Source organism: Chlorocebus sabaeus, chromosome 5 (assembly GCF_047675955.1).
Source record: "Chlorocebus sabaeus isolate Y175 chromosome 5, mChlSab1.0.hap1, whole genome shotgun sequence".
Classification (NCBI taxonomy): domain Eukaryota; kingdom Metazoa; phylum Chordata; class Mammalia; order Primates; family Cercopithecidae; genus Chlorocebus; species Chlorocebus sabaeus.
In genome coordinates this window covers 54,681,112-54,704,384 of record NC_132908.1, presented here as the reverse complement: position 1 = coordinate 54,704,384, position 23,273 = coordinate 54,681,112, and the positions used below count along the sequence as shown (strand labels likewise).

Genomic DNA, 23,273 nt, shown 5'->3' with positions numbered 1-23,273 from the left:
CCCATCAGTACCTGCCCAGGGAATGTACATGCCTAGAGCAGGGGTGGCAGGAGTTAGGGGCATAAGGTTCAGACAAGCTCTGCAGGCAACTGGAAGCTTGGGGTCAGCCTGTCCCTTCTCTGGGCCTTATTTTCTCCCCTGTCAAGTGGGCGACACTGATGCCTGTCCCCTGCATGCCTTCTCTGGAGTCAGGGCCCTCCAGGCTCCCGCAGGCTTCAGGATGCCTACAGGTAAGAACAGAGCTTACCTCCGAGCTGGCAGCAAGGGACAAAGAGGATGCTGAGCCGTCTCCCCTGCCCTGTCCAGACTGTCTTCCCTCTCAAACCACAGCCGGACCTCAACTGTCTGGCTGAGGTTCCCCTTCCCCATCTGTGTTCCCACGTTGCCCAAGGCCAGGCCCTCAAGGTCAGCCTCAGTCACCTCCCTCCTTGTTTAGCAGTTCAGCTACCCCAGGTCTGGCAAAACTCCCATCTTTGGAGCACAGGATACTTAGCATTCCCAACGCTGGCCACCAACCCTCCCTTTCTTTTCTCCTCCCCCTCCTCGAGGTCCTGGATTGCTGGCTGAGGGGCTGAGAGCACCCTCCCCTATTAAGTAGGCTGAGTAGGACAAAGTTCTCCCCCACCAAGGCTGGGGGCCCGAGCCTGGCTGCGCCTGGGCCCCGTCCAGGGAAGGGAATTAGAAGCACTGAGTTCCATCCCAGCTCCTGAGCACACAGCACAGCATCACTGAGCATCAGGCGCTGCACACTCCACAGGCGGGGTGCTCACCACCTCCAGTGACACAACCGTGTTCATTAAGCTCTTTGAAAATGCAAAACAGGATTGTGAGCTTTTTACACATGTTCACGCATTTAAGCCTCCTCAAAACCCTTGAGACAAGTACCATCACACCCACTCAAAAAAAAGGCCAGCGAGGCCCAGAGAGGTCAAGTTATCTGTCTGAGGTCACACAGCTAAGTGAGTAATGAAGGTTGAATGTGAACCAGGGCCAGCTCCAGGACACACGCTGTTCATCTCGAGGCCTATTTCCCCCCTGAACTTACCTGACTCTTAGAAAGCGTATCTCTTGGAAAGTGACAGTAAAGAAAGCTTCCCACAATGTGTTTCCATGGGTTCAGCTGGACGCCATCCTCCCAAGGGCCCAAATCGGGGGGCCCATCGGAACTTACCCAGGTGACCTTGGATCCCAGCCCCACTGGCGGCTGTTTCCTGCACTTCCAGTCCTCTCATGCCCTGGACTTGTCGGAGGCTTATTTCTGACCTCTGGGGTGCAGCCCAGGGACCCAAAAGAATCTTCAGCAAGGGTTGGGCTGCAGGGAGGGGTGCAGAACTCTCACCCCCAACCACTTCCTTTTAGTTGAAGCTGCTGTCTTTAACTGCCCAAGTCCCTTGGAGTACCATCTGACCCCCCCAGGGTCCCTAGTGCCACCCCACCCACTGGCTACACCATCAATGTTGGGTAGAAGGGGGATGCAGGGGAGAGGAAAAAGATAAAGGGGAAGAGATGGGAGGAAAGAGGGGAGCTGGAGGGGAAGGAGAGTGAAGGAGGAAGACAGGGGAGAAGCGGGGAGCAGGGAGAGGGAGCAGGAGTGAGAGGGATGGGGAGGAGAGGAGGCGGGAGAATCGTACCTGGACTCCTTTGTGGCATCAAGCGGACTATAGATACATTAAGAATGTGCATGGCAGACGAGGGGTTCTTGTTTGCAGGCAGTAGCCTGCGGGACTGGTGTCAATCTCCCCCCCACCACCTCTTTTCAAGAGGACGGAGACTTTGAAGCTGTGCCACCCCAGCGACTGCTCCCTCACTGGAGCTTCAAACAAAGGGGACAGCCAGGGAAGAGAGGCTGAGAAGCCCCAGCCGCCAGCGCGGGAGAAGGGGCGCAGGTGACAGCAGCCCCTGGCAACCGTTGCCCTGGCAACCGTTGGCAGCTGCAGGGACTACGTCACAGCCTGGCTCAGACCCAGCAAAGCAACGTGGCCCCGTAACTTGTCCCGTGCCCAAGTCCTCAACTCAGACGCTGCCCAGGCCAGACAGGGAGCTGACAGGAGGGAGGGCAGGGGTTAGGACAGCGATTTATGGAGAGCCTGAGGGACACTTGCCTGTCTTGAAGGGACCACAAAGCGCCAGAGCTTCCAATTTCTCCAGAGAGGCAGAGCCCCAGGTTTTTACATGAAATCTGCAAGTTTGTCAACATTGACTTTAACACCAAATTTTTTTTTTTTTTTTTTTTTTTTTGAAATGGAGTTTTGCTCTTTCGCCCAGGCTGGAGTGCAGTGGCGCAATCTCAGCTCACTGCAACCTCCGCCTTCCAGTTTCAAGCAATTCTCCTGACTCAGCCTCCCGAGTAGCTGGGACTATAGGCACCCGCCACCATGCCTGGCTAATTTTTGTATTTTTAGTAGAGACGGGGTTTCATTATGTTGGCCAGGCTGGTCTCGAACTCCTGACTTCATGATATGTTCGCCTTGGCCTCCCAAAGTGCTGGGATTACAGGTGTGAGCCACTGCACCCAGCCTGAAACCAAATCTTTTTTAGAACCCAGTGCAGGCCACCCAGTAACCAAATTATGCCTAACAATAGCTGGATTTGCTTCTAGAAGCTGCCAGACTGTGGCCCTGGCCTCAAAACAAGCAGAACACCCTCTAATCCTACCATTGGCTTTTGTGAGTACAACGTGTGCATCATATTTCTTTGAAAACTCCTTAGGGTCCACCTCCTCCAGGAAGCCTTCTCAGATTGCCACAGCCTACCAAGAATCCCCCTTCTGAGTTAGCCCTAGGCCTGGAGGTTCCTCCTGGCTTCCTTCTAGAGCTCCCAGGGGGCTAGGAGCTCAGATTCTCATTTTCCAGTCTGGGGAGGGAGGAAAATAGAGGTAGAGCTTCTGAAACTCCTCTTGTGTGCCAGGAACTACATTGGGCATTTTGGAGATCCATTTCTACCACTCTACAAGGTTAGCCCTATGGGGCCCACCTTACAGATGTGGAAACAGAGGCTCAGGGATGTGACTTGCCGTGAGCCTCCTAGCTGGTAAGGGAGGGGTATGGAATTTAAACGGAGATCTTCTCTGGGGACATGAAGAGATCAAGACCAGTTGTCCATCTGGCGCTTGACTAATCCCTAACTCTCCCCCACGTTCAGTGCTCGGCCAACTTTATTTGAACATCTCCAGTGACAGGGAGCTCACTCTCTTCCAAGAGGGCACATTCCTTTGATCTCTAAGTTTCTCATACCCACTGAATCAAAGGGGAAAGGGCATAAAAACTGTGGTACTCCCCGGACAGGGCACAGAAGAGAACCAGGAGTTAGAACCCCCACTGAGGTTTTCGGTTCCAGACCAGCAACAGGCCAGCAGATAGGCTGGGGTTGCTCAGGGGTGCAAAAGGTCCTGGGGTCTCAGTCAACCAGCTACAAGCACTTTCTGAGAACACAAGCAGGGAACGCCACTGGCCATCACGTTCCGAGGGGAGCGTCCGACAGAGGAAGGGGCTTTGGGGGTGATTTCTGGCAGACGCCATGGGAAAGGCAGCAGGGGCTTGGGGCTGAGGGGATGGCGTCTCTGCAACTCCCCTCCTCCCCCGCCCCTCCGTGGAGCAGAGCCAGGAGGCAGCTTCAGTCAGGAGGCCGCTATTGTCTCACTGCAGGCCCAGAGCTGGGTCCCATTCAGGCCCTATTTTTGGCCACCGGAGGAAGAGGAAAAGAAAGCAAAGAAAGGACTTGCTGTTCTCTGGTGAAACCTTCTCCCGGAAAGGCTCACAGGGCTTGCCGGCCGGAGAAGGCGGCCTCTGTTGCATCAAAGGATCCTGGGCTTAAAGGGAGCTGGCAGGGGGCTATGGTTCAGGGGACCTGGGGGGAGGTACAGACGAGGCACGCCACGTCTTTTACATACACTTAGTACTCACTTACAACAGCAACCCAGAGAAACAGAGGCACAGCTTCCCCAGCCCCACCCATAGTCCCTAAACATCCCACTCATGGTAATAATAAAAATAACTGCAATAGCTCATCGCTGCCCAGAGCCAAAAGCCAAAGCACTGTCTTACTTCACACCTACAACATTCCCCACCAGGGTGGGGGCGGCGACCGAAATGATGAAGCTCATTCTGTAAGTCAGAGAACTGAGGCTCAGGGAGCAGCAGGACTGCTGAAATCACAAGCCAGTGACCACAAGCCTACTCCCATCCCCCAGCCTTAGGCCACCCCATCCCTTCCTTGCAGTCGCCAACTCCAGCCACTCTAGACTTCTATCCTCGGACACACCTCCGGGTCTTTGCACGCACTTTTCCTTCAACATAGCACATCCTTTCCAGGACCCTTTCCCTGACTGCCTCCTTCTCAGGCCTCAACTCAAATGTCCCCTCCTGTGAGAAGCCTTCCGTGACCACCCAATTAAAATTATCTTCCGCATCCATCACTTGCTTCCATGTGATGTATTACTGTGATTTATTACCCTTACGGCACCCAACACTGACAAGACTCTGCGATTTGCTTATGTGTTATCCCTTGCTCAGCTTTGCTGTCTCGCCTGTCTTGCTCACCACCTGCATCTCCAGTACCTAGCACAGCGCCTGGTCCACAGATGATCCCAGTGACTGCTAGATGAGTAAATGAAGACTGAGACGGAGCTGGGACTCTAACCCAGGGCAGGCAGGCTCCACACCTCTTCCTAAAAGGAGCCATTCCTGATAGATACCATAGAAGATCTAGAAGATCCAACCCAGAAGTGCCACTCAGGCTATGTGAGGGGTAGGGGATAGGGGATGGAGAGGGTTCGAGCACTGAGCCATCTCCACTCCCCCGCCTCTAACAGGATGAGGAGCACACACACCTCTGCTGGGTGCTTGGCCAGAGAAGGATTCCCAAGACTGTGCATAGCCTGATAGGATCTGATACACAAGGCAAACTCTCCTTTGCTTTCCTGGTAAAGGCTCTGAGAAGTCCTGCGGCATGGAAGCCTGGGAGCCCATGCCGTTCCTATGCCGCTAGGGCCACAGACAGTTTGAATGAGTGCTGCATTAGAAGATGTCTGCGATTCCATCTGAATCTGTGAGCACTGAACCTTGGATTTTCTCTCTACATTAAAGCAAAATTACCACCCCCAAGACCCTCAAAGGCCCACTCCTGTGGTTCGGGTCTAAGGGGAGCCCAGGTAGCAGATTTGCCAATGAAAGTGGGGCATGTTCCCATTGCTGCAGACACCAAGCTCCTACCTGTGCTCCCCATGGGATCTCCCAGGTAAAGCAAGGAGGAGAAAGGGCACGTGCTTATGGCCATGGGGTCCTGCAGTCTAGCAAGCTGGGGGTGGGGTGTGGCCCAAGGACTAGTCTGCAGAGATTCATGAGGCAGCTGGGGCAGAGAAGGGAGCCATGCATGAGTACAAACCGTAGGATATGCACTTGGCCTCACATGCTTCCAGGGCCACGCTGTGAGGAGGTACTATCATTCCCATTTTATAGCAGGGACACAGGGACACGGAGCTTGCCCAGGGACACAGAGCTGGTAAAACTGGATCCAAAGGAGCATGGTGTACTCCTTTCCCTCAGCTGCCTCTGTTGTCCTGGCATCAACATGGAGAGTCAGCAGCAGCTACTCCGTAGAGAGGGAAAGGGAGGCTCAGAGGTGCTGAGCCACAGGGCCCAAAGCCTCAGGGCCCAGGAACAGGGGCGGGGCCGGACCTTGCTCTCTCCTTTGCTCATGGGGTTTGCAAACACTACTGTCCTTCCTAGATCGCAGTCACTAAAGCTTCGAACTCCAGTTTCCCAAACCCAGGTAGAGGGACAGAGACAGGACCCTGGGGCATGCCACCACCTGCTGCAGGCACGAAGAGGCATTGGCTGTCCTCCCCCACCATGGCTGGCGAGGGTGCTGCACTGGTCCCAGCTCCCACCACCTCCAGTTAAGGTGCCAGGACGCAGGCAGGAGAGGAACTGGAAGACAGACCGTGTGCATCTGGTCCCCTAGGTGTGCGCACAAGTGGCATAGCCCCCCAGAGGGTGTGGCCAGCACGGCCATGGTGTAGGATAAGTACAGCTTTGAGGAAGCTGTACATGAGGGTTTCTTCCAGCCTTGCCCACTGTCCTCTAGGCAGGTAGGGGGCAGGGGGAGTGCCATGAAGTCAGGAAGGCCCCTATTCAGGTTCAAGCCTATTGGATAAGGGAGAGCAAGGGGCCCTGAAGATTCCCCAGGTAGGTGTCCTGCCCCTCCTAACCTCCATCAGCCTCTCCCAGCTCACTCCAGTCCTCTTCGGCTGGATGCCTCTCCCCCTCTGCTCCCTCCCATCCAGCCCACTGAGCTATTTACACATGGACAGGAGTCTCTGAAGATGCATTCATGGCTTTCATGGTGGAGGTTCCTTGGAAGAACCTTGCCAGTTGGCCAGGCTATGAAGAGGGTTTCCAGATAAAGGCACCACCTGCCCACAAGCACGGCCTGATACAGCTAGAATGACCCATGTGATGCTTAGGGACATAACGACTTGGGGGAACGTGGGAATCAGGTGCCCATCTCCCCCAAGGCTGGGAAAGCTCAGGGCTGGAAGGCGCCATGAAGAGAAGCCCCATGCAATACCCAAGTTGCCTCTGCAACTCCCCTGCCACACTTGAACACCTACAAAGATGGGGAACTCACTACCTACCATGGGAATGGCCATCTGTGGCACTCTGGGGAAAAGTCCAGGCTAACAGGCCGGAGACTGGGTTCGGGCCCTGCTACCACTGACTGCTCCGAGCTCTTGGGCCTGATTCCTCATCTGTGAAATGTGGATAAAGTTTCAAGTCTTAGAGGGCGAGCAGCACTCAAGATTGAATGAGGGTCTTTGTAGGCAGTGAAGTGTATGCCCCAGGGGTGGAGGTTTGGGCTGTGAGTCGCCCCTGAACTGTTTGGCCCATGCCCAGATGGTGACACAGCAGAGGAACAGTGGGCAGAAGGCACAGGGCCGAGCATGACTCAGGGGCCCCCACCAGCCCCTGGGGCTCACCCCTAGCATCTGTCACCATCAAAGCAGGTGGGTCTGGGCAGTTGTCTGACCCCCTGCCACAGGGTCCGAGACCCAAGGTGCCAGCCACAGAGCCACACCCTGAAGCCCAGATTCTGCCAAGGACCCAGAAGGGGTCAGCTGCTCAGCCTAGCTCCCAGGGGCCACAGGAATTCACCCAGCAGAGAAGTGACCACAGTGCTGTTCTGTCCCAGGAAACCAGCTCGACTAGAACCCAGGCCTCCTCTCCAGGGCTAGTGTCACAGCCTCTGGTCCGCTGAAAGGTCGGCGGTTCTGTGGGTAATGGCTGCAGCCCAGCTCCCCAGCCCAGGGTCATATCAACTCACTCCAAACCCTGGGTCAGGTCTCAGGTCTTGAGGAACATGAAGGAGCCCCAGGCTGGACAATGCCTCGGGGCAGCAGATCAAGACCCTAGTAATGGGCATGTCCAAAGGGGAAGCTGTCACAGGATTGGTGGTTTTCCCAGTAACATCTTGGGAGGATGGCATCATTGTTCCCGATAAAGTCTCCATTGCTGTCTAAGAACAAGGCTTGGTCATGGCCCAGAAGGAGCAATGACAACAGCACTTGAGGTGTGCCCAGCCCTGCACTCAGCACTTAACATCTAGAGGCTCACTTAACCCTCTCAAGGTGCCATTACCATCCTCATGTTTACAATTAGGAAGATGAGGCACAGAGAAGTTAATATACCTGTTCCAGGTCACACAGCCAGTGAAGCTGGGACAGAATCAGGCAGCCCCAGGGCCCACACCCCTAACAGCCCACCTCGTGCTGCCTCTCCTAGGGGGCAGCCTGGCTGGGGGATGGAAAAGCAAAGTTCTGGGCCAGCTGGGGACAGGGTCTACATCTCATGAGCCCCTACAACGTGTGGTTGTCTCGGTTCATCCCCACAGGGCCACATTTAGATATCAGAGACTTTCACAGCCCAAGTAATGAAGTTTTGAGAAATTCAGCCGCTTACTCTAAGTCATTTTTCAAAGATTTGAGCCTAACTCAACGACCGCATGACCTGGAAGATTAAACCTTGAGCTGAGGTTTAGGGAGGACCTCTTGAAGTCATGCACTGTGCTAGGTACATACTTTGCAGCCATTTGTTGCCCCAAATTCCACAGCAACCCTGCAAAGGGGTGTATTGTTATCTCCATTTACAGGCCGGGAAACGGGTCCAGAGAAGCTGTCATCTTCGACAGTGGAATGCAAGCCTCCACAGCTCCTCTCAAAAGTCAGTTTTCCTCCGTGGGCCTTCAGCATCCAGGCTGGGGTACTGGGAGAAGGACAGAGACCTGGGAACGGGAGGGGAGAGGGCCTGGGAGGTGGCAGAGGCAGCTCTCCATCTCACTGTTTCTTGTTTTGGAGTTGGTGTAAGTGGCCCTGAGTCTGGAAAGCCAAACCAGAGCCATTCACCGCAGAACTTTTCAGGCCACCAGGGCTGGGCTGGCTCTTGGACAGTGAGGCTGTCTCCCCACCGCTAGGCCATCTCCCACTAATGCAGAGAGGCCTGTCCACTGATGCCCGGAAGCATGCCAGCTCCTCCAGGGCTGAGCTTTTATCTCTGCCTGGAACTGCCAAGCATACCACAAACTGCCTGAGCCTGCGCAGGCGCCAGCTTGGGAGCCCGACGCCCACCACACTAGCCTCCTCACCAAAGCACGAGTCAGGCTAGAGGTGGGTGAGTGAGCGCCACTGGTGTCCAGGTGGCCACTGCTCTCCCAGTAGTAGTGGGGGCAGGGAGAAGTGCTCACAGTTATTACAGGTTATCTCTGGGCCTCAGTACACCCATCTGTTGAATGGGAGAGGTAATAAAAAAAGGCTTAACGTTCCCACGTATGGGAAATGCACTGTCCCATATGCTGTCCTATATCAACTCTCTTCATGCTCGTAACAGCCTCGGAAGTAGATGTGATTGTAATCCACAGTTTACAGATGAGGAAACTGAGGCACAGGCCCACGTTCACACAACCAGAGAGAAACAAAGCCGGGATTCTCCCTGGGCAAGCCACCCTTGCTGTCTGTAAGGGTGTCCCTACAGGTGTGTGGATTTGGCAGTGACAGGGGCGGGGTTCAAGACATGTGCCCAGCCAGCTGAGGAGCCTCCTCTCCACCAAGACACAAGAGCCCACATTCTGGATCCCCAAAGATGTGGGTTTGCTCACTGGGTAAGCCTCCCTTGCCTCAGTGTCCTCATCTGAAAAGTGGGTGTCGTGTGCAAGGCACTGAGCCCAAGGCCTGGTAGAGTCTGACATCGGGGAAGGTCCAGGATTGCTCCCGTCCAGGCTCAGCCATCAGGGAATCAGGGAGAGTTTGGGGCTTAGCCGACCTCCTGCCAGGGCAGGCTAGCACTAGGCAGTGGTCAGAAAATGTGTGTCCCTTCCTCCTCCCCAACCCTTGGCCTCTCTACCCAGCAGTCCAGGCCTAAGCCCAGAATCTACAGGGCTCCCCTGGGGGCTTCAAGGTGCCCCAGATGGAGCACCAGAGACAGGAGGAGGGGCAGGGTCTCAGCCGAGTGACGGCTCAGGAGAAAGCAGGCCTGGGAGGCTGAGGCCGTGCCAGGGCCCCGCCCCACCCGGTTTGAGAGACCCCTTTGTGCCAGCCCGCCCCGCCCCCCACTTGCCATCTGCCCGGTTGCTGCGTCTGATCACCCCCGACTGCTGGGTTTGCTCACATGATGCCCCCATCTGCTGTGACTCAGAAGGCGGGGTCCACAGGGCCACCCCCAGCATGGGGACGGGGGCTGAGCGCTGCTCAGGCTCCGGTCTGGGAGGAGGAGGTGGTGCTGGGGTTTGGGGCTCTGTTGTCACCCTTCCCTCTCCTCCCGACTTCCACCCAACTTCTCCACAGCCTCCTCTGTGGGCTCCCTGGGAGCCCTGCCACATGGAAACCCATCCCGCATCCCTGAGACAGCACAGCCCCCGGCCCCACCTGTACACAGCTTCTGCACAGGATGGCGGAACCCGAATCCCAGTCCGGCTGGAGCACAGTCCGCAGTGGCACCTCCACAGCTGTTCTGCCCACTCCCCGCACCTGCCTTTGTCATGCTGGGCCTTGCCAGGAGGCCACCCCCTACACCAACCCTGCTGCAGCTCTGCCACCTCTCTCTTGCCCTTCCCCTCGACTGGGCGCCACCTCCACCTCATCTCCCTCATACGTGAAGCTGCCCCCAAGCTTCAGCCTTGACCCAGCAGCCAGAGACTGGGACTGCCTGGCCAACCTCACACTGCACACCCATCCTGCCCCTCCCCGTCCTGCTGGGTTTGTAGCCTGGGCCCCCAGCCCCACACAGCACCCACCTGGTGAGTCCTCCTGCCTCTCTTCCCCCCGCAGAGCAGATTGGGACCTGCTGGCCTGGCTCATCAAGTCCCATGAAATGACCCATGCCAGGGGTCCGGTAACACCCTTCCCATGGTCCTCAGTTTGTATCATTCCCCAAATGTTTTCCTACTTAGTTTCCTCCACTAGGACTCCCCCTACAGTGCTCATACAGATATCAGCTCCTTCCCCTCCCACTTTCTCCCAAGCCCAGCCTAAGTGCCTTCCGCAGGGCCTCCCTGGTCCTCTTCCCCTTCTCTGGGCCTCCGGTTAGCGAGCTTATCTCACGCCTCCATTTCACCTCCTAACGGTTTGGTTTGTTTGTGTCCCTGACAAAAGGAAGTGTCATGCCAGGCTGACTGGCCCTTGCCCAGTGGCCCAGGTGGGGACACAGCCTGTCCGTCACAGATCACACCTGGAGCTGTGTTCTCCATCACTCGGCACTCTCAGAGCCAGGGGCAAGGGCAGCTGTGATCACCCCTACATAACCATTTAACAGCTGAGCTCCTGAGGCCAGAGGAGAGGAAAGGCAAGGAGGCCACAGTGATGCTGTGACCAAGGTGGTTCCATATCTCGGGTCCCTGCAGCAAACAAGGGGTCAGGTCTGGCCCTAAGAGCTCATTCCACACCTGGACATTGGCAGACAAGAGCCCAACAAGACCCCTGCCTGGGCTCTGTGGAGCCAACTTGGCAGCCCATGGTTATTAAAGCCCAGATATGCTCCTTCTCACACAGCCTCTGACCCCAAGGAGCCAACGGGCTGCCCAGGGTAACCCTCTGGGAGGGGCAGGGGTCTTGGCTCTTGGGTCTGGGCCACTCACGAGCTCTGAGATACCTTATTCGCCTTGCTCACAGCCATGTCCCCAACAGAGTACAGAGCGCACAGTAAGCGCTCAATAAATGCTTCTATAAATAACTTCCTTGGTCCACTGAAGGAGCCACAAAGGCTATTTCTACCCAGCCCGTGGACTCCAGGCCACAGCTGCTCCACATTGGTGGGGAGTGGGACGGCCCTGCCTTGGCCCATCCCCTCCTCCCCACTCAGTAAAATGAGCACCAAGCTCCTCCCGGTGGGGTGCTGGGAGACCCCCCCAACTCTACCACAACGGAGGTGAGTTGGGAACGGGGGAGGACAGGAACCATCAGTTTCCTACACACCCCCAGCCCCCGTGGGGACCAGGGTGGGAAGTCCTATCAGTCCCAGGCAGCCAGAGCCCTGAGGTCTGGTGGCAACCGACAGGGTGTTCAGCCTGCAGCCTGTGCTTCCCGTCTGCGTGTCACCGGTTCCAGGACTCTCACCCAGGTGCCCCATGTTCAGAGACCCTGTGGGGCCACCTCCTCCCAAAGCTGGCCTTGATGATGAAGAGCACAGCTGTCCCTAGCTTAGTGGGGACCCCGGACCCAGCCCGAGGGGCAGCTGCAGGAAAGCTTCCCTCAGGAGTCCCCTCAAGTGCCCCCTCCTCCCTGAGCCTGGCCACCGGCTTTCTATCCCTGGATGTGCTAGGTGACCCTGGGCAAGCCACCTGCCCTCCCGGAGCCTCAGTTCTCCCACCTGTGTGGTGGGAGCACTGATCTCACAGCCCAGAGAGCAGACCCCAGCTTGCTGGGCCCAGTGACTACACCACTCTGAGCCTCGGTTTCCCCTGCTACGAAATGCCTGGGAGCCCCGGGACATGCCGCTCCCCCTTGGCCCCAGCCCTTTCCCAGGCATCTCCCTGTGGGTCCACCCCGACTCTAGAGACCCCCCACAGCCATGCTGATCTGGGCTAGATCCCACCAAGATACCAAGACCCCCCCCCCATTTCCCCATTTCACCACCACCCCTACCCACTGCCCAACAGCCACCCGTGCATGGATGCACACACCCACACCCACACTCACACACTATTCCTCTTCCCACCTGCTGTCCAGCCCGTGTTTGGGTACCTGCTGCCAGGTGGAAGGTCCCACGCAGGGCCAGGCGGCTGGACCACCTTTCAGGATCCACCCCCAGCGGCTTAACCTGCCAGCCCTGGTCCCCGCTGCCTGCCGAGTGAGCTGGAGAGTGTGGGAGGCTCCCAGCCCATCTCCTATGGCAGGGCAGGGCAGGCAGCTAGTGCGGAGAGGGAGGGACCGGGTGTGTTTGGTGGGGAGACACCCCCCTCCTGCCCCAGCTGGGCTCCTCCCTCCTCCCTGAGCTTGACTGGGGATGACGGACGATATATGTGAGTCATGGATTTCTCAGAGGGAGACCAGGAGGGGGCAGGGCTGAGAGCGCTGAGGCAGTGACCCTGGGGGATGCCCATGACTCAGCGCCGGGCAAGGGGGCACCTCAGCCTCACCCCTCATCCAGGCAGACAGACTTCAGGGACAGGCAGGGGCCGGGGATCACTCTGCTTCCTCAGCCTCCATCTGTGGCTTCCCAGGGCCTGTATCCCCAAAGTTCCCACAGAGAGGCCAGGGTTGCCACGGCAACAGGGTCCTTGGATGCTGTCCACCCACCCCCCAAGTCAGGGCGACAACTACCCTTTCCTGAAGGAGAGTCCAGCCTCCTTGGCAGCCGACGGGAGCCAGTGCTGACCGGCAGAGCGGAAGGCAGTCAGGAGGGAGCGGGTGACAGGCAGCCGGGCAGGAGGCCAGCCAGGCCACGCACGACGGACCGGCTGACCCGCGTCCCCTCTAGGGGGTGACACGTCTCCCCTCTCAGTGCTTCTCAAGCACCCACAGTTTCAACATCCCAAGTCATTTTGGATTCTGAGACCCCAGGGGATTCTGGAAATGGCCTCCTTTAATCCATCTGCTGAGCCAAAGGGGAAACTGAGGCCTGGGTGAAGAGCCATTCCCAATGGCCCCAAAAGCTCAGAGAGTGGAAATGGGCCATTCCCCATCCCCTTTCTGGTCATTCCTCTGTCAGCAGTGCCTCCCGCTGTTGGGGTTCAGGGCCCTTCTCAAGTCAAGAGGCTTTGGATAACTCACACTCCCTGCAGAGGCTCCCGTCTGCCCTCCTCCGAGCAATGAGGATAGATGATTCCTCAGTCAGACATGCTGGGAGGATTTTACAGTGTCAGAAGGGTGAGTGGTGACAACAACAGTAATTACACTCGCTGATCACCGTCTGCATTCCAGCTCCAGAGCGCCCCTGGCAGTGGAGATAAGTCAAACCTGCTGCTCAGACCAGCGCCGCCGCCCGGTGCTTGCCAAGCCCTCAATAAATACTCCCTGTGAATGTGGTGATGAAGAAGAGGAAACTTAAGGCAGAGACTTGCAGCTCAGAGACGAGAATGAATCTGCCCAAGATCACACAGCAGGGAGGTGCCCGAGTTGGGATGGCGGGGCTGCAGGTGGTCTGGCTCCATAGCCAGGTCTCCTAACCACTCAGCAATCCAGCTCCCCAGGCCTCAGCCTGGGGCCTGGACATGTGGATGCTTGGGGAACTTGAGATTCCTTCTCTCCGGCAGAGATCTGCCTTCTAAACGAGGGGGCCTGGAAAAGCTTCCTGATGCCACGTGGAGGAAGAATGAATGGAACGTCTCAGGCAGCCTAGGAGCCGGGGCTGCCGCAGGTGAACTGCACTCCTCACCTACCCGCCTGAAATCAAGCTGCAGAAAGGAAGGGCCACAAAGCCACCCCGTGGGGTGCAGGGAGGCCACAAGGTGAGAGCTTCCAGAAAACAGCACTGTGCTCCCCACATTCACAGCCCCCAGTCCAGGCTGTGGGCCAATGCCTGGGGCAGGGAGGCACCATGAGCACTGGGCCCATGTCAGGCCCTCTGCACCCTCCTAGGGCTGCAGTGGGAGCTCCCTTATTGCCAAAGCAGCAGGGACCAGCCTAAACTGGGGGGCCTACTAACAAGGGAGGACAAGTGAGTTATCTAGCAGAGGATGGGGAGTCCCTGACATACCACCACCTCTGCCTCAGTTTCCCCAAGGTCAGTCCTTCAGGGCCTGATCAATTGGTAACCGGGGCAGCCTCAGCTGTTCCCCAGGGACCAGGCCACAGGGCAGCTGTCCCCCCCACTACCACACACACACCCCACAGAAGGTGCCAACCAGAAGAGCACAGATGGAGAGTTGCAGGCACCACTCTCTCTGCAGATGGCTGAAGACAGTGCAGAGCCAGCTGCCACTCTGGCTACATAGGAGAGGCCTATGGGGCCGCCTGGCTGGGCAGGAGTTGGCTGCCCAGATCTGCCTGCTTGTCTCACCGTCCGGCTTTGCAGAGACCTACTAGGAGCTAGGGGCAGGCAGGTGAGGAAGCAGGCCCCCAGCTCGGAGCCTGGCTAGGGAGACAAGCCTGGCTCTCATCACAGTGATACCCAGAGTTGGTATTCAGCATCCAGGGGGGCTCTGGGAGTAAATGGGGAGAAATTCAATGAATTATTAAACACAACACTGTCTGTTATGAGTGCTGATAACAGGACTAATAATAACCTGCTATGTCTGGAGGTTTTATGGTGTCAGATGCTCTGCTTATGGAGATCATTCTCATTTTATCCACACAACCCTGTGGGCTGGGTACCACTTGTATGTTAGAGATGGTCGGAGACATGAAGTAACTTAGCCAAGATCGCAAGCCAAGGCTGGGCCTCCAGGTGTGTGGGCTGTAACCAAACACAGGACACCAGGGATCCAGCTCCTGTTAGGCACTTCATCTTCTCCTTTGGTTTTCACAACAGTCTATCTGCACTTTACAGAAGGGGAATCAAGGTACAGGGAGGTACCCATGCCTTTCTATAACAGAGGAGAAAGCTGAAGGTGCAGGAAGCCCTTCATTTGAGGGACAGACGAGAGGGGGCAATGCTGCTGCCCCCTCTCTGAGCCCGGAGTCTCTGATCACAGACTCTGGGTTCAGGCCAGCTGGCCTCTACTCCCAGCCGGCCAGCTGGATGACTTGGGCAAGCATCTCTCCATCCATTTATCTCCTCGCCTGCCAAGTAGGGACCAAAATAGCACCTCCTATTGGGGCAGTTAAATGAGGCCACATGCGTAAATCTTGCAGCCCAGGCCTGGCAGACAATAGGCACCCTGATGCATTGGTCAGGACACTGTTATTCAGAGTGGCCTGCAAAGGAGGCAGAGAGGGGGCTGCCAGGGAGGTAGGAGATCTCCAAGAACATGACGGCCTCAGGACAGGGATAAGAGGTTAGGGCATCCTTACTGTCTGCTGTGACTGAGGCCTGGGGGAGTAGGAAGACATGGGGAGGCTGGGAGGGTTAGGAGGAGGTCTTCAGCCCCTTGTTCTACCTCTAACCCTCCAGCCAGAGCCACAGCATTTAGTGGGAACCAGCCTAGCAAAGAGTGAAAAGCTGTCCCCACCTGTGCAAATGGCCATGAGCAACCACTGCCAGCTCAGAAGTGGGTTTTTTGTTTGTTTTCGAGACAGGGTCTCGCTCTGTTGCCCTTGCTGGAATGTAGTAATGCAATCATAGCTCTCTACAGCCTTAATCTCCTGGGCTGAAACGATCCTCCCACCTCAACTTCCCAAGTAGCTGGGACTATAGTCATGTCCCACCACACCAGGCTAACTTTTGTATTTTTTGGAGAGACAGGATCTTGCTACATTGCCCATGCTAGTCTTGAACCCCTGGGCTCAAGCAATCCTCCCACCTTGGCCTCCCAAAGTGCTAGGATTACAGGTATGAGCCACTGCGCCCAGCCTCAGAGGTGGGTATTTTTAGACAAGAGCTGTTCACATCCAGGCTTCTCCCCTTGCAAGAGGAGTGACCATGTAAATCATTGAGCACAAGGCCTGGCACACAGTAGGTGCTCAATAAATCTTGGCCAACATCATTATTATCATCATAAAGCCCACACGAATGCCAAAGGCCCGGCACTCCACCATTTGCAGTTTGCAGAACCCTTTCACATCTACTACCTCCTCCACAAAACAGTGATGATCGTTCCCATTTCACAGAGATGAAAACTGAGGCTCAGACAGAGGACCTTCCCAAAGCTTTGCACCAAGTCGGCAACAGAGTCAGGACCTGAGCTCAGACCGTGTGTTTGGCGGCCAGTGTTCCCAGCCATCTCCCTGCTATCTCCTGTGGGAAAGCCTCCTGGACACAGGCGTGGGGGTACCCACAGTCCCATGATAACACCATCTCCCATCACACCCGCCCCAGGGCCCGACAGGGATTGCGTTGTACATGTGACTCAGCCTCCTTCACAAAGGGAGCTGTGTGTCTGGTTCCCTAGGCCTGCCTCCCCCACCCACTGCCCATCCCCCAGTCGGGGAAAGAGCAGGGAGCCTGGCCTAGCCGACATGCGGGGGAAGCAAGGTCATTCTCACCGCTAAAATGGGACAAATCTAATGGCGCTTCAGGTCTAGCCTTGGGATGCAAAAGGTCGGTGCCAGTTCAGATGATAGAATGAAAGCCTGGGCACACAGGAGGGGTGAGCATGCCCAGGTCCAAGCCTATTTTCTGATACCTTATTTGGAGCTCCAAGGACAGACTCCATCTAGCTGGCTCCCTTGGTGAGTGGAGCCTGGGCAGGTGCCCTGCCCATGTTTAACCTGCATCTGGTTTCAAAAGCGCTGGAGCTTGTGGTCAGGGAGGAGGCACTGCCCGGATGCCAGTCAGGCTCCTGTGTCCACACCTGGCTGCAGCACTGGCCTCTATCCACCCCACCCCCTGAAGGTTCCAGACTTAGAGCAGGTGGACCTCTGTTGAACACTTATACTGTGCTAGGCAGGTGACTTGCATTTTCCCCCACAACTCTGTCAAGGAGGATTTGCCCCATATGTGAGAGGAGAAGACTGAGACTCAGAGAGGGAAAGGGGCTGACAGGTCATGCAGGATTAGAGCTGCCTTATTTAAGTCCTGCTTTTCCCCTCCATACCCGCTTCTTGGTTCCAATGGCATCTTGACCACCTGCCAACAAAAAATGGCCTTGAGCCCGATACAGGCAGACGTTCTCCCTCCCCCTGGGTCACCCTGTCCCTGCCCTGCCAGGAAGGGGCCACTGCAGAATGCAGTTCCTTAGGGTTCAGGCTGGCTGGGCCTCCAAGGCCCACCCCCGTCTGCTGACCTCCCCAGCGGGGAAGGCACGCCTGGGTGCCCCGCTGCCCGAGATAGAAGGTAGGCAGCATGGCCACCCCCTCTCCCTAAGCATGACGGAATGTCTGACCTTTTGCCTACCTCCCAAGAGCACTTGGCAGGAAGGTTGGATCCATCCAGAATAGGTCATTCTGGCCATACCCCTGCTCCCAGCCTTCAGAAGGCCCTGAGCCCAGAGCAAGGCTGGGCCACTTCTATCAAGCCGTTTCCTCACCCAGTCATATGCCTGCCAGCCTGGGCCCCTCTTGCAGTGTGCACGGCTGGGCGTCCAGAAGTCTGGGTTCTTGGGTGAGACTCTACACATCCCTGGATGTCACGGTGCCCTCTGCAGCTCAGGGGATTGGAGCCAGAAGCACAGCCCCTCCTCTGAGTGTGGCTCCTGGGAGGATCCCTGCCTGGTGCCCAGCTAGAAGCAGCCTTGTCTGGAGGAGCGCCAGTGGTTGGGAGGCTCCAAACTGCCCATCACTCCACCTAGATGCCACCAGCGTCACCCTAAAGCCCTCCAAATAGCCAACCGTGAGATTTTGCATCAAATTTGACCTTCCTGTGCCTCAGCATTCTCATGTGTAAAACGGGGATATCCGTCTATCTTGGAGAACCTGTCACTGCCACTGCTGTATGTTTGGTTTAGCATGAACTCCCCACTCTTTTTTTTTTTTTTTTTTTTTTTTTTGAGACAGGATCCTGCTCTGTCGCCCAGGCTGGAGTGCAGTGGTGCAATCAGAGCTCCCTGCAGCCTCAAACGCCTGGGTTCACATGATCCTCCCACCTCAGCCTCACGAGGAGCTGGGATTACAGGTGGGCCACCACGCCCAGCTTGGGTTCTCTTTTAAAATCCAAATTCCCCCAGTGGAGAGGGCAGCAGGAGAGGCTTCTGACTCCTCTGTAGAAGCCTCCCTTCCTGAACTAGGGGTCCCAGCCTTGGCATGGGGTCACCAGCAAGACCCCTTACCTCAAGACCATCCCAGTTGCTGCTCTTGCCTCTAAAATTGTGCCTCTTGCATCAGCAGCATCCTTGGCCCTGACCTGTGAGGTCTGAGTGGCAGCTGCTCGGATGCCAGGCCTGGGTCAGGTGCCTCTGGTCAGGCAGTGAGGCATCATCGCTCCTGTGCCAAGGGAGCCAAATGAGACCCAGAGAGGTTTAGTGACTACCCACAGGGCGGCACGGCAGTGTGCAAAGATGGCAGGACTTGGTCCATCTCGAGAGGACTGTGTATCATCTCACTCGATGCTACAGTGTTCCTGGATGTCAGCTTTGATCTCCCTGTGCACCCCATCTTCACCCCCACTCCCTACACACATACACACACCCCATCAGTGCCCAGCACAGAATGTGTTAAGGTGTTGGCTACAAGAGACCTCCCACTGGGAGAATCATAAAGAGGGCGCCACTGTTTCCTCACCTGGACACCAGGACTGCCACCACTTCTCTCTTGGTAAAATGAAGAGCAGAAGTTGAAACTACTTTGTGGAAAGCCCACGGAGCGCCCAGCCCCCCAACACATCCCAGAAATGCCGCCTTCCGCATGTGCCTGTGCCCAGCAGCCAGGAGCCCCTGGGGTCTCCCCCTAAGTGCTGGGGCACAGATGGCTCAGAAGGCGTAATGGAGCAATGATAATAGCCACTCATCAGCAGGTGCTGCCTAATTAACAGAGGGAATGCGGGGGGCCCATTTGCTGCCCACACGCCCCAGGGAGCCAAGTTGGTAGAGAAGGCACGGTGCCAGCACCCCACCCGCAACTCCAGACACCCACCTCTGGCTGTCTGGCGTGTGTGGCCCGTGAGACCAGGCGAGGGGCCTACTGCTGCAGCTTATGGGTTTACAGACCAGTGCCCCTGCCGCTCCTTCATGGAACAGACAGGGAAACAGGCCTGGAGGGAAGGGAAGCCTGGCCCAGGGTCCCCCAGGAGGCAGTGGGGGGGCCGGGCCCCTTCTTCCGCAACAGTTCCCTGTTCCAAAGAGTCCTCAGCCACCATTGAGGGGCCTGGCCCAGAAGAGACAAGCAGCCGGTGGAGGGAGGGACCGTTTGAAGTTCTTCTCCTGCCTCTTGCAGCCAGGGCAGGGAGGGCTGTGCTGCTGGGTGCAGGGACCTGGGGGGAGCAGGGGGATCCTCTGCTGGCCACTGGCCAGGCACGCCCCCAGGTCTGCACCCCGTTCCTTCCACTTGGCTCGCCAGGGGAGGCTGCCTTCTTCCCCCGTCAAAAGTCAAACAACCTGGGCCAACCTGCTCCCAAACCAGTTTCCGTGGGATCCCAACAGGAAGCTGCTCAGGGCGCTGCAGAAAGCAGGCAGGAAGCTTCAGGTCCTGCTGCCCGCCTCCCGTCCACACTCAGGCTCCACAGCGTCACCCTTGCCCTGCGTCCTGCAGTGTCCTCCTCTGGACACCAGGAACACACCTCACACCTGCCAGCTTCCCGGTGCCAGGATGACCACCATGCCAGCATGCCCGGCCACACTGTGCACTGCAAGGGGTAACCCCAGAACAGCCAGGGCCTCCACTGAGAGACGCCCAGTACCCTGAACAGGCCAAGGGCCAGGCCACACACATCGGGACCCTCAGGGCATTGAACTAGACCTGAGGGATGGCCAAGGTCAAGGGGACAGGCTGGCAGGGGCACCCCACTTATCTTTCCCACCCCTGTCCCCCACCCATCTCTTACCTCCAGGTCTGGGCAGGTCCCTCACCGGCCTATGCCTGTGTGGCCTGCTCCTCCCCTTCCACCTCCTCCCAGGGCCACAGGCACCCAGTCTGAGCTTGTCTGGGCTGGCGGGCAGCCCCAGGTGAGGCTCCGCCTGCCTGTCTCGCTCCATTTCCGGCTGCCCCACAGCCATTGCAGCTGCCACCCTCTCTTGTTCCCAGGTGTCCTTGCAGGGGCCAACCTGGCCCGTAGGTGCTGAGCCCCCCACCCCTCACCTCTCCATGGACTTCAGCGCCTCTTTCCTGGGAAGCAGAGGCTGCTGGATGAGCCTGGGGGAGTCCTTGGTTGTTTTAGGGTCTCAGCGGCCGCCCAGGCTGTTGGGAGATGCTGCCCTCCATCCGTAATCTGCCAACTCTTTGTGAGTTTCTTCCTGCCTCCTCCCTCAGTCCAGGCCCCGCCTGGAATCCTGGGCCCAGACTCACCTGCCTGTAATAAAAACAGGCCCCAACCAGCAGCTGGTGGGGTCAGGAGGCGGTAAGTGAGGGGGATGGGGAGTCCTACTCGTTCTGCTCTCTGAGTGTCCAGGCTCCTGCAGGACACCAGACAAAGGGAGAACTGAGGTAGAAAAAGGGGCAGGGATAGAAGCCCCTTCCTGGAAAGAGCTCAGCGGCCACTGCTCCAGGCGTCCTGGGAGGGTGCTGAGTGGAGTCCTCCAGGCAGGCCCTGGCCCACTCACCCCTAACCCTGCCTCCCTGGCCCCTGCCCCACCCTTCACTCCTTGTCTCAGTCCGGCAATTCTCCAGGGGAAGTTTCTCAAGCTCTCACACCCAGGCACCCCTCCTCCAGATGCTTTCTGATTCCTACGTCACATCCCCAACATTGAGAACACCGTCTGAGCCCCGCCACCCCTTCTAGAGGCCATCCGGGCAATGGCTGATTTATTCTACAAAGTCTCTATCAGGTGCCACTGTGGGTCACAGCTGGTGCGAGGTGCTACATGCACCCTAGGAACCTTCCCTCACCTCCCCTCACCCCACTGCTTCTCCCACAGTCCGCCAGGCTCCCCCTGGACTGGGACCAACCCCTAAGTATGGGAATTCTTTCTTTCCTGATCTGTGTGCCCTGCTAGTGCACCAAACCCAAGAACCAGCACAGGGCCTGGGATTGAGAAATTCTGGGTGATTGATGGGTGAAGAAGTGTGGGAAGAAAGCACAGACAGTGGATGGATGGAAGTGCGGACAGGCAGGGGATGCACCATGCCTTCCGCCAGTGTCTATTGAGGGCCTGCTGTGCACCAAGCCCTGTGCCAGGCATGGGGGATCCTGCAGCCAAGAAAACACAGAAACCTCTGCCCTCAGAACTGTGGGCAGAGATACAAGAAATGAATAAGCAAATAAGTATTAAATATATCCAGTGGCAGTGGGGTGTAGTGGCTCACACCTATAATCCCAGCACTTTGGGAGGCTGAGGCAGGCGGATCACCTGAGGTCAGGAGTTCGAGACCAGCCTGGCCAACATGGCGAAACCCTGTATCTACTAAAAATACCAAAAATTAGCCAGGCATGGTGGCACACACCTGTAGTCCCAGCTACTCAGGTGGCTAAGGCAGGAGAATTGCTTGAGTCCGGGAGGAGGAGGTTGCAGTGAGCCGAGATTGTGACACTGCACTCCAGCTGGGGTGACAGAGTGAGACTCAGTCTCAAATAAACAAATAAATCCAGTGGTAAGACTTATGGAGCAAAATTAAGCCAGGAAAGGGGGAAGAGTGATGGAGGTGGGGTGGGGCAGCTTAGATGCTCTCTGGGAAGTGACACATGAGGACTGAATAGGGTGAGGAAAGTGGCCTTTGGGACATCCCTCAAGGCCAGGGCTTGGTGTTTAAGAAGCAAGGAGGAGGAGGCCAGCTCGATTCCACAGCTGAAGAAAGGAGCTGAGGTAGAGGTGAGACGCAAGAGGTGAAACAGGGATGGGTGGACAGATGGTCAGATGGGAGCAGAGGTGAATCCAGGTCTGGTGGAGCCAGGTCTGGACTGGAGCCCTCTCTGACTCCCCAAGGTGGTAAAGAAGGGGTATCTGCTGGCCACAGCCCAGATCCATTCCTGGAGACCAGCCCAGACCCCACTGGCATTCCTAGTCTCAGCTCCCTCTTGCCCCTGTTCCCCATGGCAAATTCCCAACAGCCGATGCCACCTTTGCTGCACCATGGGCCTGCAGGCCTGCTCTGCCCTACGAGTCTCCTGCTTGAGTACAGACAGGGTTGGGGTACCAGAAGAAGGGGGAGTATCAGAGAAAGGGGGATCTGCGGGAGAACAGCCTGACCTCTAGGCTCCGGGGTTTCCCCACGGCCCCAGAGATGCCACCTACCCTGATAAGGACACCAGGGGAGTCCCAGTGACTTCCTGTCTACCCGCTGGCAACTCCTCCACCCCTGACACCCATGCTCCATCCCCCATGCCCTCTGGCCTCAGGGCCCCTGGCTTGTGATAGAGCAGCAGGGGCTGGGCCTGAGACCCTGGGCTGGGACCTTCACTTGCTAGGTGCACTTGGGGAGGTTTCTTAACCTCTCTGTGCCTCAGATCATCTAGTAAATGAGGGCACATGCCTTTGCCTTGTCTGCCTTCTAAAAGTAAAGGGAAAAAGCCAGGCGCAGTGGCTCATGCCTGTAATCCCAGCACTTTGGGAGGCCAAGGCGAGTGGATCACCTGAGGTCGGGAGCTCGAGACCAGCCTGACCAACATGGTGAACTCTGTCTCTACTAAGAATACAAAAGTAGCAGGGGTGGTGGCGCGTGCCTGTAATCTCAGCTACTCTGGAGGCTGAGGGAGGAGAATCGCTTGAACCCAGGAGGTGGAGGTTGCAGTAAGCTGAGATCGTGCCATTGCACTGCAGTCTGGGCAACAAGAGTGAAACTCTGTCTCAAATAAATAAAATAAAATAAAATAAAATAAAATAAAATAAAATAAAAAATAAAATAAAATAAAAATAAAGGGAAGAAAAGAGACAGCGTCAGGATATTGCTTCAGCAGGTACCTAGGGAGCATTTGTGAGGTGAGGGCTTTGTCTCTGGGACTCCTTCCCCACCACCAATCCAGGACCTAGCCCAGCACCCCTGGGATGAAGGGGTAGAGCCAGAGAGTGTCCAGTTCTATGTCTGGTGGCCATAGATGATAATAATAAAGCTATTATGTAATCCTGGCAACCAGGCACTGTGCTAGGCCCATTACAGGGATCAGCCCACGGACTCCTCACCATACCCCAAGAGGCAGAAGCCACTTTACAACTTTTTTTTTTTTTTT

At 56.8% G+C, this 23,273-nt stretch overlaps 1 protein-coding gene across 14 annotated transcripts in view; it reads right to left on the bottom strand.

Moving 5' to 3' along the window:
- The window catches only part of ADGRG1 (adhesion G protein-coupled receptor G1), a 43,349-nt gene extending 23,261 nt beyond the window's left edge, over positions 1-20,088 (bottom strand). For 3 of the 14 annotated variants that reach the window (XM_038008442.2, XM_038008437.2, XM_038008444.2), the window contains exon 1: positions 19,998-20,088. The gene's annotated coding sequence lies outside the window, so the exon portion shown is untranslated. Of the gene's footprint in view, positions 1-247; positions 271-1,171; positions 1,292-1,631; positions 2,116-6,634; positions 6,657-12,181; positions 12,407-19,997 lie in introns of those variants that run through there. The other 11 variants (XM_007993460.3, XM_038008431.2, XM_007993454.3 and 8 more) reach the window with 8 other exon arrangements.
- Between the last annotated feature and the right edge of the window lie 3,185 nt (positions 20,089-23,273).